This window comes from Tamandua tetradactyla, chromosome 12 (assembly GCF_023851605.1).
Source record: "Tamandua tetradactyla isolate mTamTet1 chromosome 12, mTamTet1.pri, whole genome shotgun sequence".
NCBI classification, from domain to species: domain Eukaryota; kingdom Metazoa; phylum Chordata; class Mammalia; order Pilosa; family Myrmecophagidae; genus Tamandua; species Tamandua tetradactyla.
Genome location: NC_135338.1, coordinates 55,394,340 through 55,415,949, shown reverse-complemented (window position 1 = coordinate 55,415,949; position 21,610 = coordinate 55,394,340). Strand labels below are relative to the sequence as shown.

The window sequence follows — 21,610 nt, the reverse complement described above, 5'->3', positions numbered from 1 at the left end:
TTTGTCACAGCAATTCTGGAAAACCAAGGCCTTATACTTATATTTCACATTGTTCCAAGCAAATTACATAGTCTGTCCTGAGTTTAAGCACCCCTTCCTGAAAGTGCAGCTGATGAGGAGCAGGGAACTGGGGCAATAGCTATGGTGGGAACAGGAGTTTGAGTGGCCCAGTGAAAGCTCCAGGAAGAGAGATGGAGGGGCCCAAACTATGGGACAGCAATGAGCTTGTTGATAGGGTGAATTCCTAGGAAAGGCAGAAAAAGAACTGGGTTAAGGGGAGAGGAAACACTCATTGTAGACCAAAGATAGAATAACCTTGCAATAAACCAAATGGTCTAAAATCACCAGAAAATTATTTATCTTAAAAAAAATAATAATTGGTTAGAATCAAGAGAATGTCTGGGATCAACTTGTGGGCAAGTTTCCCAATTTTGCTGTTGGTTTTCTCCCTCATGAAGTGATCCATTTGACAAGTGACAGTCTCGTAGTCCCTGAAGGAGGTGAGGAAGACCTACAGGTGGTGCAATCTCTAGGTGATAACAGCAGACTTCTTTAGTGGGTCCTGCTTCTGGTCCACAAACAGCACGTAGCCCATGTGCAGCTGTCATTCTCCAGAGCATGGCAAGAGGGCATGGGGTTGCTGACTGGAGTGCTCGTGGACCTGGTTGTCTGGGACCTCAGTGAGGCAAAGGCCCAGCCCCTGCAGGCCTGCATGCCCTGGACCCAGGCTGGAGGGCCAGCAGGGTGAGGGGAATGGAGAAGCTCAGGGGTGAACAGAGCACATTCCTGCTTGGATTTGGGGCTACCATTGGCTTTACAGGCTGAAGGCAAGGAGGAAGTTGTTCAGGAAGGTTGAAGGGACAAACAGGGGCACTGGGGTGGTACATTTTCCTGGTCAGGAGACCCTTGGCAAGAGGCATCAGAACCAGCCTGACCACCAGCAAGCAGTGAGAGGAACAGTGGGGCACATCTTCCAAGACAGATAGAGACACAGATCATCCTCAGCAATCTCAGTCATGCAAGACATGTCACTCCAAAAACCTTCCTGCTGCTTCCCTGCCCACTGGATATCCATGGAGTCAGCTGTAGTGGGAAATTCAAAGGGATGATGAGCTGTTCGTTAAGACTTTGGAGTCAGCCAGGTTTGGACTTCAACATACCAAGTGGTCAATAAAACTTTGACATATAAAACCATAGATAGAAAAAAAAAGTCCTAACTGCACCCTGCTTGTTTTCTTTTTTTTGGCATGGACAGGCACCGGGAATTGAACCCGGGTCTCCAGCATGGCAGGCAAGAACCCTGCCTGCTGAGCCACTGTGGCCCACCAAAATGTATTCTATTTAAAATACAGTATTATATAATGTAAAATTTCAGCTTCCACTTGTTTGTAGCAATATTGTTTCCCAGAGGTAACTGACACTTAACATTTGTTGTATGTTGGTCTAGAATTATTTTGCTTGAATCTCTAGTTCATATGCAATATCTATGCACAAAGCATAGCTTCAGACATGGATAATTATACTTGTATACTTGAAAATGAGTGAAATTTATTTTACAAATTGTTCCACCGCTTCATTTTTAACAATATATGGTAGATGACATTTATTTCAATAATTTGTCAGTAAGTGTAGATTATGCCATCATCTTAATGTTTTTTATATATAAAACATATATATAGTAATATTATTGCAAATTATTCATTCTATATTGGTGGGAATTGATTTTTTCTGCTGCTTCAACAAATGCTGCCATGAATACCTTTGTATATTTATTGAAATGAGCAGGTGATTCTATAATCATGTATTTATAAAATTGGCATGCATAATTTAAATTTCCCTAGGACTGCCAATTTACCATTCAGAAAGTGCCAACTGTGATCCTACAAATTCTGGGGGACCTCCTTATACCAATTTTCCTATCATGTTCCCTCCAAAACCCTGACCATCAAGCCAAACCATTGAACACATTCTATGGATCAGTATACAATTACACCTCTAGCCATTTCTCTTTTAAGACAAAATTAACAACCAGATGCAACGCTCAAACTTCTGCCCACTGGGAGGATTTCTCTTCACTATGGTTCTTATGGGTGGCACCTGTATATCGTGCAGAACCATCTGTGGACCAGGGTCAAATGCTCTTTTCATCAATCAACTGATTTTAGGAAACTCTCCACGATGCCATAAGCGTGAGCTGGGAAAATGTGGCAGGAGTAGTAGGCATAGGAATTTGGGCCACTTTCTCGTGTCTTCAGGCCTTGTTCTGGCCTATCTTATATATACCACTTCCATTGAATGATGAAATGCTGCTGTGCAAGCCCAACTCCATAGCTTGGTGGCAAACAAAAACACTCATTTCATATTGAGCAGTTCAGGTTCCATGGTAACTTGGTGACCCATGGTTACCTGTTCAGTCTCCACTAACGTATCCTCAAAAGTCAAAAGCTGTTTCTGAAAAGGAGAGTAGTTATCTTCAGAGGATGGCAGGGCTATACTTCAAAATCCTAAGGTTTTGTGCTGTGATTCTCCTATACAGGTTGCCAAAGTCTCCAAGCAGCAACTTTAACTGCCACTGACACTTTCAACACGATTGGATCTTCTGGATTCCATTTCCCAAGTGGTGGAGTAGCTTGAACAGCAGCCTGGACCTGTGGGAGAACTTTCTCTCATTCTGGTCCCACTCAAAGTTAGCAGTTTCTTGGGTCACTAAGTAAATAGGCTGGAGTGGCACGCCCAAACGAAGAATATGTTGCCTCCAAATCCAAAAAGACCAATTAGGGATTGCACCATTTTTGGGTTATAGGAGGGGCAGTGCAACAATTTATATATCACCTCGGAAGGAATATCTCAATATACCCCACACAACAGGGCACCTAGAAATTTCACTTGAAGTGGAAGGACCCTTAATTTTTATAGGATTTATCTCCCAACTTCTGAAAAACAAATATTTTACTGATAAGTCTAGAGTAATTGTTACTTACTCACCTAAGCCAATCAGCATAACGCCATCAAAGCAATGGGCCAGCAAGAAGTCTTGTGGAAGGGAAAGGTGAACAAGGTCCCTGCAGACTAGATTATGACATAGGGATAGACAGTTGATATACCCTTGAGGTAGGACAATGAAGCCGTATTGCTAGCCTTGACAGCTGAAAGGAAACTGTTTCTGGTGGCCTTTACTAACAAGTATTGGGAAAAAGTTTTTTCCAGATCAGTAGCTGCATATCATGTAACAGGGGATGTGTTCATTTGCTTAAGCAATGATATCATATCTGGAAGAGCAGCTGCACCTGGAGTTACCACCTAGTTAAGTTTACAATAATCCAGGGCCATCCTCCAAGATACATCTGCTTTCTGCACAGGTCAAATAGGATCATTGAATGGGAATTGAGTGGGCATCACCATCCCTGTGTTATTCAAATCCTTGATGCGGGTATTAATCTCTTCAGTTCCTTCAGGAATGCAGTACTCTTTTTGGTTTACTATTTTGGTAGGTAGAAGCGGTTCTAGCAGCTTCCACTCGTCCTTTTCTACCACAGTAGTCCTCATCCGACACGTCAGGGAACCAATGTGGAGATTTTGCGAGTTGCTGAGTATGACTAGGATAATAACCTAGTCATACCCAGGGTAATAACCACAGAATGGTTCTGGGGAACCACTGGACCCACTGTGAGGGGGCTCTGAGCTAAAACTCCTTTGGTTACCTGACTTCCATAATCCCCTACTCTGACTGATGGACCACAGAGACGTTTTGGATTTTTTGGAATTAACATCTGCTCAGAGGCAGTGTCCAGTAATTCCAAAAGTGATTAATCATTTCCTTCCCCCCCACCCCCAGTACAGTCATCCTGGTAAAAGCCCATGGATCACTTTGGGGAAGGCTGGGAGAAAGATTAACAATGTAAATTGTTGCAGTGCAGCATGGCCTTTCCCCAAGTGGACCCAGCCTTCCCACATTCAAGGAGTTCTGAGTCTGTAAAAGTCTAAGAATTGACTGAAAGACATGGTTCTCTTTTGTGATTGAAGTTAGACTTTTATTCGCTTGACCTAGAACTTGTCTGCTTATACAGATCAAGGAAGGATTTAGTAGACTGCCCAGCTATTTTAATTCTAGGCACCCCATGACCTACTAGCCAATGCCATAGGTCTCTGCACTTCAGACTACTTTGATTACTGCTGGGAGACTGTGGTCCATTATGGTAGCCATGCCCACCTTGTCTTTGGCAATGAAGTGCTGCCACTGGGCTTCTGTCATCCCAAGACCCAATCATCCCCATTGTGTTTAAGGATCCAACTTCGGTGCTGGCAGTTCCCACAATAATATCTCACCTACAGGGAAGAGTGACCACAGAGCTCCTCTGGGATTCAGAGGCTCTGTTCACAAATTATCTCTTCACAGTACTGGTGAATGGAGTGTTCTCTGGACAGTCTTGGGATGGGCGACCAGTTGTTACATAATAAATTCATTCTAGCATTCCAATCTCTCCAATCTCTGTATACTTTCTTCTATGTTATAGCAAGGAAGTTCTGGTATTACAACCTCATTTAGTGTAGGCCACCTTTTGGTCCATGTTTCAGCCAACCACCTTCAAAAATTATATGAGCTCTTTCTAATCCCTCAGTCTACAATATTGAATGCAGAATATCTGCTGAGTGACTGCAGACCAATAAATTTGGCCTGATCCAACTTTATGTTCCTTCTACCATTATCCCACACCTTAATATCCATTCCCACACATATTCTTCTGATAACTGTCTTCATAAATGAGAAAACCATGCCATTCTTTTGGAATGTAGCACACATCTTCAAGTTTTACAATTTGTATCTCACCTTTTGGGCCTCTTGGGACTTCAGTCTGGTTATAGATCTGGAAGCAAAGAGGGTGGTAGGGTAGGTTCTGAGAAGAATAAGTGGTGCCTTACAAGTCAGCTCCCTCAGGGAAGGCGATGAAAGAATTATCAGACAATGAAGAGTTTATCTCCCCAGACAGGGTTGGAGGGTCTCCTTTCTCAGAGAAGGCCATTACCTGTTTATCCCACAAAGAAAACTCAGCAGAATTTAGGGGTTCAATGGTCCCACTATCTTCGTGATCAGCTCACATGTCCCTATTCTAACTTAAAGGGTCCCTTTGCTTCCCAATCAATGCACTCATTTTAATAGCAGACACTCTGCAAGGATGGGAATTCAATTTGCATTGTAATTCAGCTACTCTTGGTATGAGACTTTGCATTTGGCTTTCAGAAATCTCACCTCTATGGCTACAAGAAGTAATATTTCTTTCAGGCAATATATAGAAACTGCCAGATCATTCATGAAGTGCTTGAGCTGAGAATTTAAAGTACTGAGCTCATACTTTGTTTAACAGCTTTATCTAGCATATGTAGGAAAAAGCAGCCATCTCATTGTACTTTTAGCTTGGCAAAGATATGTTGTTATCAAATAAACCATTACTCAGATACTTACTTCTTATAAGTGTATGATTAGGAGTATCCAAAGGTGGCATTATGTGCATCTTGCCACATCATGCTATAGACACCTCTTTACCACTGGAAATAGCCTTTAAATATAATCATAGTAAGGAACCAATTTCCCAAATCCCAAAACCACCATCTTTAAGATCCTGTTCCTCTAAAACCACTCTTGGTACCAAAATCTGTATCAGTCATAGTTCTCCAGAAAAATTGAACCAACTGAACATATGTATATATACATACATACATAATCATATACATAAAGAGATTCCTTTTAAGGCAGTGGCTCATGTGATTGTGGGGCCTGGACATCTGAGATCTATAGGGCCCATCTAAGGGCTGAAAATTTCTGTTAAACTGATGTTGCAGCCTTAAGTCAGAATTTTCTTCTTTGAACACAGTTCTTTGCTTGAAAGACCTCCAACTGACTAGTTGAGGCCCACCAATGTTATTGTGGACACTCTTTCTTGTTTAATGTCATCTAAATGTTGATGCTATTCCCGTCTATAAAATACCTCTGCAGCAACTCCTAGATTAGTATTTGGTCCTACAATTGGACACCATAACATAGCCAAATTAACACACAAAATTAACCACCACAGTCTCCATCTAAGGTGCCATCTCATATCTCTCACTGTGGTTCCTGGAGTGTATCCTGAGAAGGATTTTGAGGCTATGTCTGCATGAAGATGAAAATAGGTCTGTGGTTGATTTGTGATATCTGTCAGGGATATGAGAGCAGAGGGTGATACACAGGCTTTCATTTTGCCATTTTTAGTCTAGTTCAGCTCTCATTTTATAGAAGCAATGTAGGGGATGAGAGAGGTGATAGCAACTTACCAAATTAGTACAGCTGGGTGCAAAGTGAGAATTAGAATTCTGTCTCTTGCCTCAGGAGTAAGTATTCTTTCTACTTTTCCATGTAGCATAGGGATTGGCAAGAAATGATAGCCAATGTTCACAGTGTTTAATGGAGGTTATGAGACAAGTACCAATTCTGACATCCACATTCCTGCTGAATTTCACTTGTAGTCACTTATTTATTAAGCAAATGTTCTAGTTTGCTAGCTGCTGGAATGCGATATACCAGAAACAGAATGGCTTTTAAAGGGGGAATTTAATAAGTTTCACATTTACAGTTCTAAGGCTGAGAAAATGTCCCAATTAAAGCAAGTCTATAGAAATGTTCAATATAAGGTATCCAGGGAAAGATACCTTGATTCAAGAAGGTCGAAGAAGTTCAGGGTTTCTCTCTCAAGTGAGAAGGCACATGGTGAACAGGATCAGGGTTTCTTTCTCATCTGGAAAGGTATGTGGCAAATATGGCATCATCTGCTAGCTTTCTCTCCTGGCTTCCTTTCATGAAGCTCCCCAGGAGGCATTTTTCTTCTTCATTTCCAAAGGTCATTGGCTGGCGGACTCTCTGCTTCTCATGGCTATGTTGTTCTGCTCTCTCAGAATCTCCTACTTCCTCCAAAATGTTTCCTCTTTTATAGGACTCCAGAAACTAATCAAGACCCACCCAAATGGGTGGAGACACGCCTCCACCTAATCCTGTTTAACAACTACTCTTGATTAAATCACGTCTCCAGGGCGATGATCTAATTACAGTTTCAAGCATACAATGCTGAATAAGGATTAGAAGAAGCGGCTGCCTTTACAAAATGGAATTAGAATTAAAACATGGCTTTTCTAGGGTACATACATCATTTCAAACCAGCACAGCAAATAAAGCCTTTGAGCCTGTTTATTAGTCCTCAGGAGGCTTATCTCACTCATGCTTCTGGGTTTGAGCACCTTCTATATGCTTAGGACCATACGTGTAAAATCTTACCTGGGAAGGCAGGTGGCTGGCATCTGCTGGTCCTTTGGCTTCTGGTTTCAAGCAGCTTCCCCGGGAGCATTACCTTTCTGCATCTCCAAATGTCTCTCTCTGTATCAACTCTGTCGGCTCTGTAGGCTCTGAGCTTTTTCCAAAATGTTTCACCTTTTAAAGGATTTTAGTAAACTTATCAAGGCCCACTGTAAACACATGGGGCCACAGCTCCATCTAATCAAAAGCCACACCTACAACTGGGTGTGTCATATCTCCTTGGAAACAATCCATCAAAGTTTCATACCCTAAACAATACATATGTTCCCACAAAATTAGCTCAGGATTAAAACATGGCTTTTCTGGGGTGCATAACTGTTTCTAGCCAGCACAAGGACCAAGTGGTTTTATAGGAGAATCCTACCATACCTTTAAAGATAGTTAATTCCAATGCCTTTTAAACTGTTCCAAAATATCAACAAAGAAGAACATCTTTCTTAATGAATTAAGCAGAACACCAATATTAAAACCTGGCAAAAATAGCATGCATTAAAATCAATATTAATCTTTTTTTTTTATTTTTTTATTAACGGAAAGAAAAAAAAAAGAAATTAACACAACATTTAGAAATCATACCATTCTACATATGCACTCAGTAATTCTTAACATCATCACATAGATGCATGATCATTGTTTCTTAGTACATTTGCATCGGTTTAGAGGAACTAGCAACACAACAGAAAAAGATATAAAATGTTAATATAAAGAAAAGAAATAAAAGTAGTAGTAATAGTAAAAAACAACAACAACAAACAAACCAACAAGCAAACAAAAACAAAAAAAACCCTATAGCTCAGATGCAGCTTCATTCAGTATTTTAACATGATTACTTTACAATTAGGTATTATTGTGCTGTCCATTTTTGAGTTTTTGTATCTAGTCCTGTTGCACAGTCTGTATCCCTTCAGCTTCAATTACCCATTGTCTTACCATGTTTCTAACTCCTGCTGAACTCTGTTACCAATGACATATTTCAAGTTTATTCTCGAATGTCCGTTCACATCAGTGGGACCATACAGTATTTGTCCTTTATTTTTTGGCTGGATTCACTCAGCATAATATTCTCTAGGTCCATCCATGTTATTACATGGTTCATAAGTTTATCTTGTCTTAAAACTGCATAATATTCCATCGTATGTATATACCACAGTTTGTTTAGCCACTCTTCTGTTGATGGAGATTTTGGCTGTTTCCATCTCTTTGCAATTGTAAATAACGCTGCTATAAACATTGGTGTGCAAATGTCCGTTTGTGTCTTTGCCCTTAAGTCCTTTGAGTAGATACCTAGCAATGGTATTGCTGGGTCATATGGCAATTCTATATTCAGCTTTTTGAGGAACCGCCAAACTGCCTTCCACAGTGGTTGCACCCTTTGACATTCCCACCAACAGTGGATAAGTGTGCCTCTTTCTCCGCATCCTCTCCAGCACTTGTCATTTTCTGTTTTGTTGATAATGGCCATTCTGGTGGGTGTGAGATGATATCTCATTGTGGTTTTGATCTGCATTTCTCTAATGGCCAGGGACATTGAGCATCTCTTCATGTGCCTCTTGGCCATCCGTATTTCTTCTTCTGGTAGGTGTCTGTTTAAGTCTTTTTCCCATTTTGTAATTGGGTTGGCTGTCTTTTTGTTGTTGAGTTGAATAATCTCTTTATAAATTCTGGATACTAGACCTTTATCTGATATGTCGTTTCCAAATATTGTCTCCCATTGTGTAGGCTGTCTTTCTACTTTCTTGATGAAGTTCTCTGATGCACAAAAGTGTTTAATTTTGAGGAGCTCCCATTTATTTATTTCCTTCTTCAGTGTTCTTGCTTTAGGTTTAAGGTCCATAAAACCACCTCCAGTTGTAAGATCCATAAGATATCTCCCAACATTTTCCTCTAACTGTTTTATGGTCTTAGACCTAATGTTTAGATCTTTGATCCATTTTGAGTTAACTTTTGTATAGGGTGTGAGAGATGAGTCTTCTTTCATTCTTTTGCATATGGATATCCAGTTCTCTAGGCACCATTTATTGAAGAGACTGTTCTGTCCCAGGTGAGTTGGCTTGACTGCCTTATCAAAGATCAAATGTCCATAGATGAGAGGGTCTATATCTGAGCACTCTATTCGATTCCATTGGTCGATATATCTATCTTTATGCCAATACCATGCTGTTTTGACCACTGTGGCTTCACAATATGCCTTAAAGTCAGGCAGCGCGAGACCTCCAGCTTCGTTTTTTTTCCTCAAGATGTTTTTAGCAATTCGGGGTACCCTGCCCTTCCAGATAAATTTGCTTATTGTTTTTTCTATTTCTGAAAAATAAGTTGTTGGGATTTTGATTGGTATTGCATTGAATCTGTAAATCAATTTAGGTAGGATTGACATCTTAACTATATTTAGTCTTCCAATCCATGAACACGGTATGCCCTTCCATCTATTTAGGTCTTCTGTGATTTCTTTTAACAGTTTTTTGTAGTTTTCTTTATATAGGTTTTTTGTCTCTTTGGTTAAATTTATTCCTAGGTATTTTATTCTTTTAGTTGTGATTGTAAATGGGATTCGTTTCTTGATTTCCACCTCAGCTTGTTCATTACTAGTGTATAGAAAAGCTACAGATTTTTGAATGTTGATCTTGTAACCTGCTACTTTGCTGTACTCATTTATTAGCTCTAGTAATTTTGTTGTGGATTTTTCTGGGTTTTCTACATATAGTATCATATCATCTGCAAACAGTGATAGTTTTACTTCTTCCTTTCCAATTTTGATGCCTTGTATTTCTTTTTCTTGCCTAATTGCTCTGGCTAGAACTTCCAACACAATGTTGAATAATAGTGGTGATAGTGGACATCCTTGTCTTGTTCCTGATCTTAGGGGGAAAGTTTTCAATTTTTCCCCATTGAGGATGATATTAGCTGTGGGTTTTTCATATATTCCCTCTATCATTTTAAGGAAGTTCCCTTGTATTCCTATCTTTTGAAGTGTTTTCAGCAGGAAAGGATGTTGAATCTTGTCAAATGCCTTCTCTGCATCAATTGAGATGATCATGTGATTTTTCTGCTTTGATTTGTTGATATGGTGTATTACATTAATTGATTTTCTTATGTTGAACCATCCTTGCATACCTGGGATGAAAAATCAATATTAATCTTGATGGAAAAATTCTAACTAAAATATTAACAAACAGAATCTAGTAATACATTAAAAGATAAATATGTCATGACCAAGCATGTTTTATTCTAGAAATGCAAGGATGATTCATTATTAGAATGTTTGTTAACATAATAAATAGAGATAGGATAAAATCATTATCTTCTCCAAATATAGTGAAAAGACATTTGATCAAATTCAACATTATTTATAGGAAAAAACCTTTAATAACAGGAATGGATAGTTATTTCTACACTCATTAGTATGTGAGTATGTTTGTATGCATCACTTGCAACTCAAAAGCACTATATTTAATATAATGGTGTGGTAGTTAGATTCAGGTGTCAACTTGGCCAGGTGAAGCCACCTAGTTCTGTTGCTGTGGACATGAGCCAATGGTACATGAACCTCATCTGCTGCTGATTTACATCTGCAGTTGACTAGGAGGCATGCCTGCTGCAATGAGTGACGTGTGACTAATTGGCTGGTGCTTAAATGAGAGAGAGCAATGTAACACAGCCCAAGCAGCTCAGCATACCTCATCTCAGCACTCACAGCTCAGCCCAGGCCTTTGGAGATGCAGAAAGAAGTCACCCCGGAAAGTTGTTGGAGCCCAGGGGCCTGGAGAGAAGGCCAGCAGAGACCATCCTGTGCCTTCCCACATAAGAGAGAACCTCAGTGGAAAGTTAGCTGCCTTTCCTCTGAAGAACTAACAAAATAAATCCCCTTTTATTAAAAGTCAATCTGTCTCTGGTGTGTTGCATTCCGGCAGCTAACAAACTAGAACAAATGGAATAATATGAAATTACCTGAAGCTTTACAATGAAAGTCTGGATCAAGGAAAGGATGTCTCATAGGTCCTCATATGATATATTCTGGAGCCATTATGCAATTCAAACAGATAAGATAAAAAATAGATATGAATAATAGAAATAAGGATGTTAAATTATAATTATTTATAGATGATATGATTGTTTGCCTGGAAAACCCAAGAGAATCAATAGCCTTAGAAAGTCATGAGGTAGAATTGCCAACAAAGGCTGAGTGAGGAGGTGGGCAAATTCTTTCACCCTAAAACAACTATAAAGCAGACCAAATTCATAAAAATGACATTTTAACACTCTGGAAGTAGATCAAAGTTATGCAACAATCTGAGAAGCATTTATTCTTGAAAAATGCTGAACTCTGAATAGGAAAGGTAGAAACCTGTGGCAGTGTAGCCTGGGGCTGCTCCCATTCTGTCCTCCTTCCTGCCCTCACCATCTGCCAAACAGGGCTCTCTCGATTTGAGGGAGTAGGCGAAATTCATACCCAGTGGTTTTGTTGGTGGAAGTGACATCTCAGAAGCTGATGAGCTGAGAGGACCAGCAGCTGCACTGGCCAACATTTGCAGTCATTGCTAGGGAAAGCACAGTCCTGGATAAGGCTGCATGTATGCACAAAGGAGACCAAAGAGGGTCCAAACTAACCCCACACTCCTGGCCAATCCCACATCTAAATGTGTATTCAGGGACCAATGGAAACAAAAAGTCTAGATAGCCTTGAAAACAGCCTGAACACATTCATCAGCAGAAGAAAAAAGCCATGATGGCTCAAAGGTCGTTGAGCAATCCTCTGCCTTATCCAATCATTCACTGTCTACTAAAAAATTAAGAATCTGAGACAGAGTTCACAGACTCATCCCAGGTAAGTTAGTAAACAACAACAAAAAAAATACAATGAATGAGCAAACAAGTAAACAAAAAAAGCAACAACAACCTAAATTAGAATACAGAGGTGCTACAATATGTTATCTAAACTGTCCAATTTTCAACAAATAATTATGATACATGTAAAAACAGGGAAGTGAGACCCATGCACTGGCAACAAAATAGTTAATAAGAACCATCTGTGTGTTCCCTGATGTTGACTTTGGCAGATACTATGAGTATGTTCAATGAACTAAAGGAAACAATCCGTTGAAAGGATTAAAGGAAAATAGCCAACAATAAACCAACAAATAATGATACTTAAGAGGAAGATGGAAATTATCAAAAAGAATCAAATGGAATTTATGATGTTAAAAAGTAAAATAACTGAAATAAAAAAATTCACAAAGGGAATAAACAGCAGATTTGAAATGGCAGAAGAATGAATCAATGAACTTGAGGATAAATTAATAGAAATTACTTAACTTGAAGAACCAACTTCTAGCCAGCACAAGAGAACAACAGAAAAAATACAAGCCTCAAGGTTTAAAAAGGAAAAGTAAAACTACATTTATTCACAGGTGACATGATTCTGTATTAGAAATTCCTAAGAAAGCCACAAAAATACTAGAACTAATAAACAAATTCAGCAAGTTCACAAGATAAAATATCAATACACAAATATCAACTCTATTTCTATATACCAGCAGTGAACAATCCAAAAATGAAATGAAGAAAATAATTCCATTCATAATAGCATCAAAAACTATAGGACTCTTATAAATTGAACAAAAAATGCAAGATTTGTACACTGAAAAATATGTAACATTGCTGAGATAAATGAAAAGTGATCGAGATAAATGAAAAGTGATCTAAATAAATGGAGCTATATTCCATGTTCACGGATTGAAAGACTCATTATCGTCAGGATGGCAATTCTACCTAAATTGATCTATACCTTCAATGCAATCCCTCTCAAAATCAGATAAATGTCTATTCCAATAAATATAATCCTAGGTTAAATGAACACATTTCTGGAGAAGTACAACTTATTTGAAGAAATAGAAAAATCTGAGTGGTTCTATAACTATGAAAGAAATTGAATCCATAAATAAAAACTCTTCCAGAAAAAAATTCTAAGCTGAAATGGTTTGTCTGGCAAATTTTACCAAATATTTAAGGAAAAAATAATGTAGTGTCCACAAACTCTCTCATGTTTTAGATTAATAGCGAATACTCTCCAGCTTGTTTAATGAGGCCATTATAACATGCACATCCACACCTGGAAAGAAAAGAACTAAAATGGAAAATTTCAAACCACTGAGAGAAAAACACAATACATTAATTATTGCTGCTCATCTCCACAATAACCCTCTTCGGTGGTAAATTCTTAGCCTCATTTAATGTACTCAAAGCTGAGACTAGCATAGTGTTCTAGTTTGCTATCTGCCGGAATGCAATATACCAGAAACAGAATAACTTTTAAAAAGGGGAATTTAATAAGTTGCTAGTTTACAGTTCTAAGGCTGAGAAAATGTCCCAATTACAACAAGTCTATTGAAATACCCAGTTTAAGGCATCCAGAGAAAGATACCTCGGTTCAAGAAGGCCGATGAAGTTCACGGTTTCTTTCTCATCTGGAAGGCCGCATAGTGAACACGGCATCATCTGCTAACTTTCTCTCCTGGCTTCGGGTTTCATAAAGCTCCCTGGGAGGCGTTTTTCTTCTTCATCTCCAAAAGTCCCTGGTTGGTGGACTCTGCTTCGTGGTGCTGCAGCATTCTCTGCTCTCTCTGAGTCTCCCATTCTCCAAAATGTTTCCTCTTTTATAGGACTCCAATAAACCAATCAAGATCCACCCAAATGGGTGGAGACATGTCATCACCTAATCCAGTTTAACAACCACTCTTGACTAAATCACATCATCCAGGGAGATGATCTGATTACAGTTTCAAACATACAGTATTGAACAGGGATTATTCTACCTTTATGGAATGGGATTTTGATTAAAACATGGCTTTTCTAGGGGGCGTACTTCCTTTCAAACCAGCACACAGAGAATAAAGGAATTGCAAAAAAAAATCACACAATTAATAATCAGCTGTGTTCATCATCAGTGATACTGAAGACAGGTCTGACTGACTTTAAAGGCCCTAACAGTTTCTCTCCACTTTCATGGATTGGTTCTGACCACATGCCTCCTCTGCTGTTGGGGAAGGTAGGAAATTAAGCAGCTGTGCCCCAGATCAGTCAAGTGACCTACCCAAGGTTTCAGAGCAGGTTGGTGACGAGCACCAGGACCTGGAACTAGGCCCCAGGCCCATGTTCAGGAAAGCTGTCACTTCTCTGCAAGCTTCTCCCAAGAGAGGTGGTGGCTGCAGAACTTGACTGCCTTGCCCTATGTTTCTGGGACTTTTTCTGGCATTCACATCACCACTGCACACCTCGATCTACCCAAGGAGCCCCAGAGTCTGCCCTGCCGAATTCCTCAGAGTCATGGCTGGTGAGCCCATAACTGCTGTCCAGAGGTGGTTCTAGGCAGGGAAGGAATGGACATGGATTGGGGTGGTAGGACTTTGTGGGTAAGAGTATGGCTTTAACTAGCACACCTGGTTCAAATTCTAACTCTTCCATATAGTAGTATGGCTTTAGTTACATCTTCTAACCTCTCTCTGCCATAGTTTTCTAATCTGCCAAATAGGAATCGCAATAATCATTCATACTCCTATAGCACGTATTATGCCAGCCACTGTTCTATGTTCTTTAAATAGTTATCTTCTGATAATCTTCGACCCAGAGACTACAGGTCCCAGTAACCCCTCTTTTCAGATTATGAGGCACAGAAAATTTGCATAACTTGCCCAAGATCACACAGCTAATAACAAGTCTGGATTCATTCAAAGCCAGAGTCCAGACCTTGGGCTATTCCACTTTCCTGGAGAATAATAACACCTACCCCATAGGGCTGTTCTGAGGATTGAATGATCGATACACATAAAACACCGGAGCTGGCACCCAGTGAGGGCTCCATAAATGTCATCTCCTAGCACTAGTAGGTGCCAGGCCCTGTGCTCAGAGCTTCACAAGAGGCTCTGAGAACAAAATTGAGCAGGAATTGGCAGATGGGCAAGAAGAATGGAGTGCCAACCAATGCAGGTACCTCTTCAGTGAAGCCGTGACCAAAGGGAGAAAAGCCAAATTGATGGCGGCTCTGGGCGTGTTCCTGCACATCTGGGGGGAGGAGAGCAAAGTGAGGACTGAGTTGGTTGAAGTCCTGCTTCGTACAGGAACTGCCCAAAGGCTTAGCCTGCAAATGGGACATGTGACTCCAGTTGGATGGATCAGCAGGCCTGCTGGAGAAGGAATCTGGCATTTCTCCCAACCCACAATAGCTGAAAAGGAGGCCCTAGCACCAGGGAGAGCTAGCCCAGGTCAGACTCAGAAGCCCCATATGAAAGAAGCCTCCGGAGCCCTTTGGAGCACCACAGCCTACCCGTGCCTTCCACATGTACTGGTTGGTGGTTGGCATTCTTTTTTGCCAACATAGTTCATGATCCCTTGGGTAAACAGCCAGGCAGTTCTCTGGCAAATCTATACTGATATTACTGGAAGTTTCCGCCCCATGCCGTGCAAGGTTTTCCTGCACAGGATTACAGAGAGTGCCACCCTAGCCAACCAGCTGAGAAGTTAGGAAGTCTTGAGTGACCCTACAGACCCCAGTTTCTGTGATTGGCAGAAATGGGAAGGGGGGACCCAGAGCAATACACCGGCAATGGTGTGATTTTAGATAAGGATAGAGTGATGACTTTTGGAGTCTTCAGCAGAAGCACCTCCCAGGATTTCCAATTAGACTCAGATGCAGCAGTGACTAGCTCTGAGCTTATACCATCAGCCCTGATGGAGTCAGCATTGCCCAGAGGTCTGGGGAAGATACTTATCTGACTCTCAGGCAACAACTAGTGCCTCCTGGCAAGCTGGCAGCAGAGCCTTTGCACTGACTTCTCTCCAAAGAGTTAAGAACTAGCCTTGGGAGTCCCATAGCATCCCTTCTTCTGCATTCCGTTGGTCAAGAAAAGCACTGACAGGTCAAGATTGAAAGGAAGAATAGACTCCATTTCTTAGAAAGGCACAGCATGCTCAGATGGAGAGAGGAGAAATTGATGGCAGGTACCTTGGAGGCAAGGCACTACTGTCCCCCACCCCACCCCCAACAATTCATTTCCCTCACACATGAAAAATGCATTCACCTTCTCCTATGCACCTCAAATCACGTCCTATAACAACTTAGTCCAGGTGTAGATGAGGGTCCTTGGATGTTGTTCCTCAGTTCCTTTCAATCTGCAGACCTATGAACTAAAGAGACAAGGATTCCCCCCACACCAATACAATACACAGTGGTGAGGCAGGCATAGTATAATACAATCTACACTCCTGTCCTGCTTCTGGAAATAATTCCCCATGGCTCTTTGTTCTGTCTTGTGACATACGATTCTGCCATCTGGGTCACACTTTCTTTCCCCTAAGAAATGGTTCAAGTTTGCAGCTCAGTAGCCTTCTCAGCCTGCATCCAGCAGGTTGAATGTTGGGGACGCAAAGGCCTTGTACCATTTAGTACTGTCATTGTCCCTTTCAGTCCAAGCTAACATAATTATCATTACCATTATCATTTTTTATTTAAAGTTTTATTCACACACTAAACAATTCATCTTAAGTGTGCAATCAATGGCTTTTGCTATAATCACATAGTTACACATTCACCACACAGTCAATATGCGAACATTCTCATCTGTTCTTTACAATTATTTTTTAATTGTAGGTTTTATGTGAGTTATTTATAATCCTCTCTTCAAGATAAGCTTCCTGCAGACTGCCATGAGGCATCACTCTTAAGATCCTCAGAGGGTCTTCTGTCCGATTTAATGGTTCTCTAGGGCAATGCCTTTGATCTCTCTGAAGTCATCACAGAGGCTTTTACAGTCCCACTCTGGACCTGATCTTAATTTCTGATTTTGAGAATCTTGAAAAGACTGGGATGGAGAAACCATGTTACTTTTATGGTTTATATTTATATTTAACATTGTTTTAGCTTATCTAGCTCCTCTCACAGTTCACTTTAAGTAACCAGATAACACCTTTAAGGGTCTTCCTGCAAATCTCAACTGGATCAGTTCCTTTGTCAAGTTTTCTATGTTCACCTTACTTCAGGACTCACTGTGGCTAAACCTCCTGCCATTGCGTAATAAGGATCCTCTTTCCTCCAACTTCCCATATAGTTTCCCTCCCTCCCTTTTGAGCACCCTTGGTCAGCTTCCGTAAGGGTCATCAGCTTCCACTAACAGTCTCTGAAAGGTCTTTCCTGTTCCCATCCAGCCCCTGGCCCCAAGACCACTGTCGCAACCCCTGCCTTTCATATGCAGCACCTCATTTCCAGGTACCAAAATCTGTGCCAGTTACTACGGCTGCCTGAAACAAACTCAGGCTACAACACTCAGTAGCCTAAAACAATCATTTATTATTCTCTTGGATTCTGTGGAATACATTTTCAGATGAGCCACAGCTGGGAAGGCTTATCTCAGTTCCTTGATTCTAGGACCTCTGCTGGGAGATTCAAAGGCTGGAGGCTAAAATCCGTTGGAGGCTTATTGACTCATATTGCTGGCCGTGGCCACTGGCTGTGGGCTGGGCCTCGGTTCCTTCCATGTGGTCTCTCCATGTGGGCTGGATGGGTTTCCTCACAGCACGGTGACAGGTTCCCAGGGTGAGCAGAAAGAGAGCACTAGGTAGAAGCCCTCTCATCTCATGTGACCTGGCCTTGGAAGTTTTCTAGCATCACTTTGGCCATATTCTGTTCCATGAAGCCCCACCCAGGTACAACAGCAGGGGGAAGTAAGTAGGGGGAGTAAGTATCAAGTTTCTGGGAAAGCATTTGGGCTCAGAGAAGGGGAAAAAAAAGGCTGTGGCCATTTTGGGAAAATATAATCAGCCACATTATTATTTTTTAAAAAAAGTTTATTTTTTAAATAAGACAGACATTCTCTCTCATGCTAAAAGTTATTGAAATAGATATTTATCGGCTACAACAATTCTATTTCTTAGTAAAATAAATTCACAGTAGTAGTCAGGTGCATTATAGTACATAGGATTCATCATTTAAAATACAAACACTAGGCATTATTATTTTATCCATTTTGTGAGAAATGCAGAAAACAGGCCATAATTAAAATCCCAAGTATACTTTTTCCTTGTATATATTATATTTAAAAAAAAAGTTTATTTAAAAGTTTCTCCAGAAAGAAAGATCAGATCATCTATAAAGGAAGGGCTTAAAACAATACTGGATGAAAAAAAATTCAAGGGAGAAATACTTTTAAAGTATTAAAGGAAACAAATTTTGAACTTAAATTTTTAACCAAATTGTCATTCAAATTTAGGAGTCATAAATATATTCTCAAGCACACAAAGCCTCCAGGTGTTTACTATGCAGATACCTGAAAAGGAAACCATCTTGAGAGAGGCACTCAATAGAAAGATAAACAAATCCAGGAGAAGCCTCAACAGACAAAATACATAAGATTAAGTGTTTTATTTACTTAAAGGAAGTATATTCATAACAACACATAATCAAAATCACAGAAAACATCAATTTGTTGAGAGGTTTAGACAAAGGGACATGGCAGGAGAGAGCCGGACAAAATATGTAACTGGTTATGGGAAAGTTAAGATACTGATATGTTTAAGAAGTTGATAAAAGCAAATGAATATGTTTTGAGTAAAGGGCAACCACCATAAAAACAAAACCAGAATTAATATCTCTTAATTCAACAGAAGAAAACAATCTATTCGATGCAAAGCAGGAAAAGAAACAAAAAGAAATCTAACAAGCGGAAGATATGAAATAAAAAGCATAAATCAATTCTAATACAACAATAATTAAAATAACTGCAAACAATAATTAGATACAAAAATAAATTAATTAAATACAGAGACCCTCATGTCGGAATAATAAAAATATCCAACAAAACGTTGTGGGCTGTATAAAGCGAGCTGGAAAGGCGAGAGAGGGCGCAGTTTGAATCGCTGTGCGAAAGGGTAGGCGGTGGGAGCTCTCAGGGTGCTCGGCTGGCCCTTTCTCTGCCTGGCTTGTTTGAGCGTCAACAAGTAGCTGGCGGGAAGGCCGGGAAGGACTCGGGAAAGGCCAAGACAAAGGCGGTTTCCTGCTCCCAGAAAGCCGGCTTTCTAGGGCGACCGCCACCGGCGTGCGGGCGCGCGGCTGGCGCGCGGGGGTGTACAGCGCAGCCGCCGGAGTACCTCACCGCGAGGTACGTGAACTGGCACTGCAGCTGAAGACTTAAAGGTAAAGCATATCACCCGTCATTTGCAACTTGCTATTCGTGTAGATAAAGAATGAGACTCTCTGATCAAGGCTATAGCGGCTGGTGGCGACGTCATTCCCCATTAGCCATAAATCTCTGATTGGGAAAACAGGATAACAGAAGACTGTCCAAAGCATGCCTGGATTCCTTATTACCTTAGGACTCTAAATAATCTAATGGTTATCCAGTGTTGATTCCAGTGGACTGTGCCTCCGTGAAAACATACAGTTTTGCCTTTTTGGAATTCTGTTTCAGCAAGTCGGAAGTTTAGTTTTTCAACCAACCAAATTTCTGCATTTGCCTCTTAACCATATTTAAGGGTTACTGTAGCTTCAAAGAGGTTATTGATTCTGAAGTAGTGGGTTTTGATTGAGTAGACTGTGATAAGCTGTTTGGATTTTAATTGTTATGCAGAAGTTATAGTAACAAACATTTGGTTTTGTACAGACATTATTTCCACTCTGTTGGATAAGCTCAATAAAGGTTAAATCCCAGCCTTAAAAAAAAATGTCGTGTACATGAGACACTCGAAACTAAAAAGGCTCAGACAAGTTGTGAATAATGAAATATGATAAATGAAAGAGATGTGAACTGAAATAAAGTTAAGAAAATATTCTTACTATCGAATAAAAACAAAATTAAGACAAAAATATATTGCATGGAACAAAGATACAAGAAAAATGAACAAAAGAAAAAGATACAATTATCAAAAGTAGGGGAAAGTTTTGGTAATGGGTGGTGGTGATGGTAGCAAAACATTGTGAAAGTGATTAATACCAATGAGTTGCATTATCTGAAAGTGGTTAAAATGGGAAGTTTTAGGTTTTATATATATAGGTTACCAGAATAAAATATTTTGAAAACCATAGAACTGTACAGCAAACACAGTGACCCCTAATGTAAACAATGGGTTATAGCTAATAATATAATTACAGTAAAATTTTTCCATCAATTGTAACAAAAGTACCATTTTAATGCATAGTATTAATATTAAGGAAAACTGGATGGGGGAGGGGGCTAGATGCAAACTCTCTGCTTTCTATATGATTTTTCTGTAAAGCTACCACTTTTCTAACTTAAAAAATGTATGTATATATTTTTGTTTGTTTGCATGGGCAGGCACCGGGAATCGAACCCAGGTCTCTGACATGGCAGGTGAGAATTCTGCCACTGAGCCACAGTCACACCACCCTATATATGCTTTTAACATACAGTTTCAAAGTGTATCAAGCAACAACTGACAGGCTGAATAAATAAACAATTATGCATAGAAATTTTAACATACTCCACTGAGAAACTCAAAGTTTGGTAAAAAATCAACATAGACATTGAAGAAATGAATAAAATAATGAATAAATTCAAACTATATATACAAACACAAATACATATGTATCAAACCGATGATACCCACTATTTTTTTTTTAGAAAACATGGAACATTTACAAAAATACATCATATATGTTATAAAGAACAAATTCAATAATTCCAGATGATCAATATCATGTGGATGATATTCTCTGACCATAATGAAGGAAAAATAAAAGCTAATAACAAAAGAATAGCTTAAAAGTCTAACTAAACTGAATGGTGTATTATCAAATTATCCTTGGGTTAGTAAGGAAATCATAAACAACATTAAGAAATACTTTAAAAGGAATGACAAAGTAGTAAATATTAAAAATGTGTGAGACACAGCTAAGTCAGTATTTAGATGAAAAAAATTCATTTAAAAAACATTTAAGGAAGCTAAGCATTTAAATCAAGAAAACAGCAGCAGAGCAAAACCAAAGAACTTAAAAGGATGGTGAAAAATAAAGATCAGGGCAGGAATCAATGAAATACAAATCAAAAGAACAGTAAAGATTAACAAAACAAAAGCTGGTTCTTTGAAAAGATTTGTTAGCTAGACGTATCTCCCTGACAAGATTTATCAAAGGGAAAAAGAGAGAGAAAGTTTGCAAATAAAATATAGAACAAAAAAAAAAATTGAAAATAGTCACTGACACAAATGAAATTTATAAGTAATAACAAAGGAGCATGATGACTAACTCTATGGTATTCAATTTGAAAA

General features: G+C 39.6%; 1 pseudogene; it reads left to right on the top strand.

Moving 5' to 3' along the window:
- The first annotated feature begins 631 nt into the window (after positions 1–631).
- LOC143651420 (histone H2A.Z pseudogene) lies at positions 632–19,707 on the top strand (annotated as a pseudogene).
- The last annotated feature ends 1,903 nt before the right edge of the window (positions 19,708–21,610 follow it).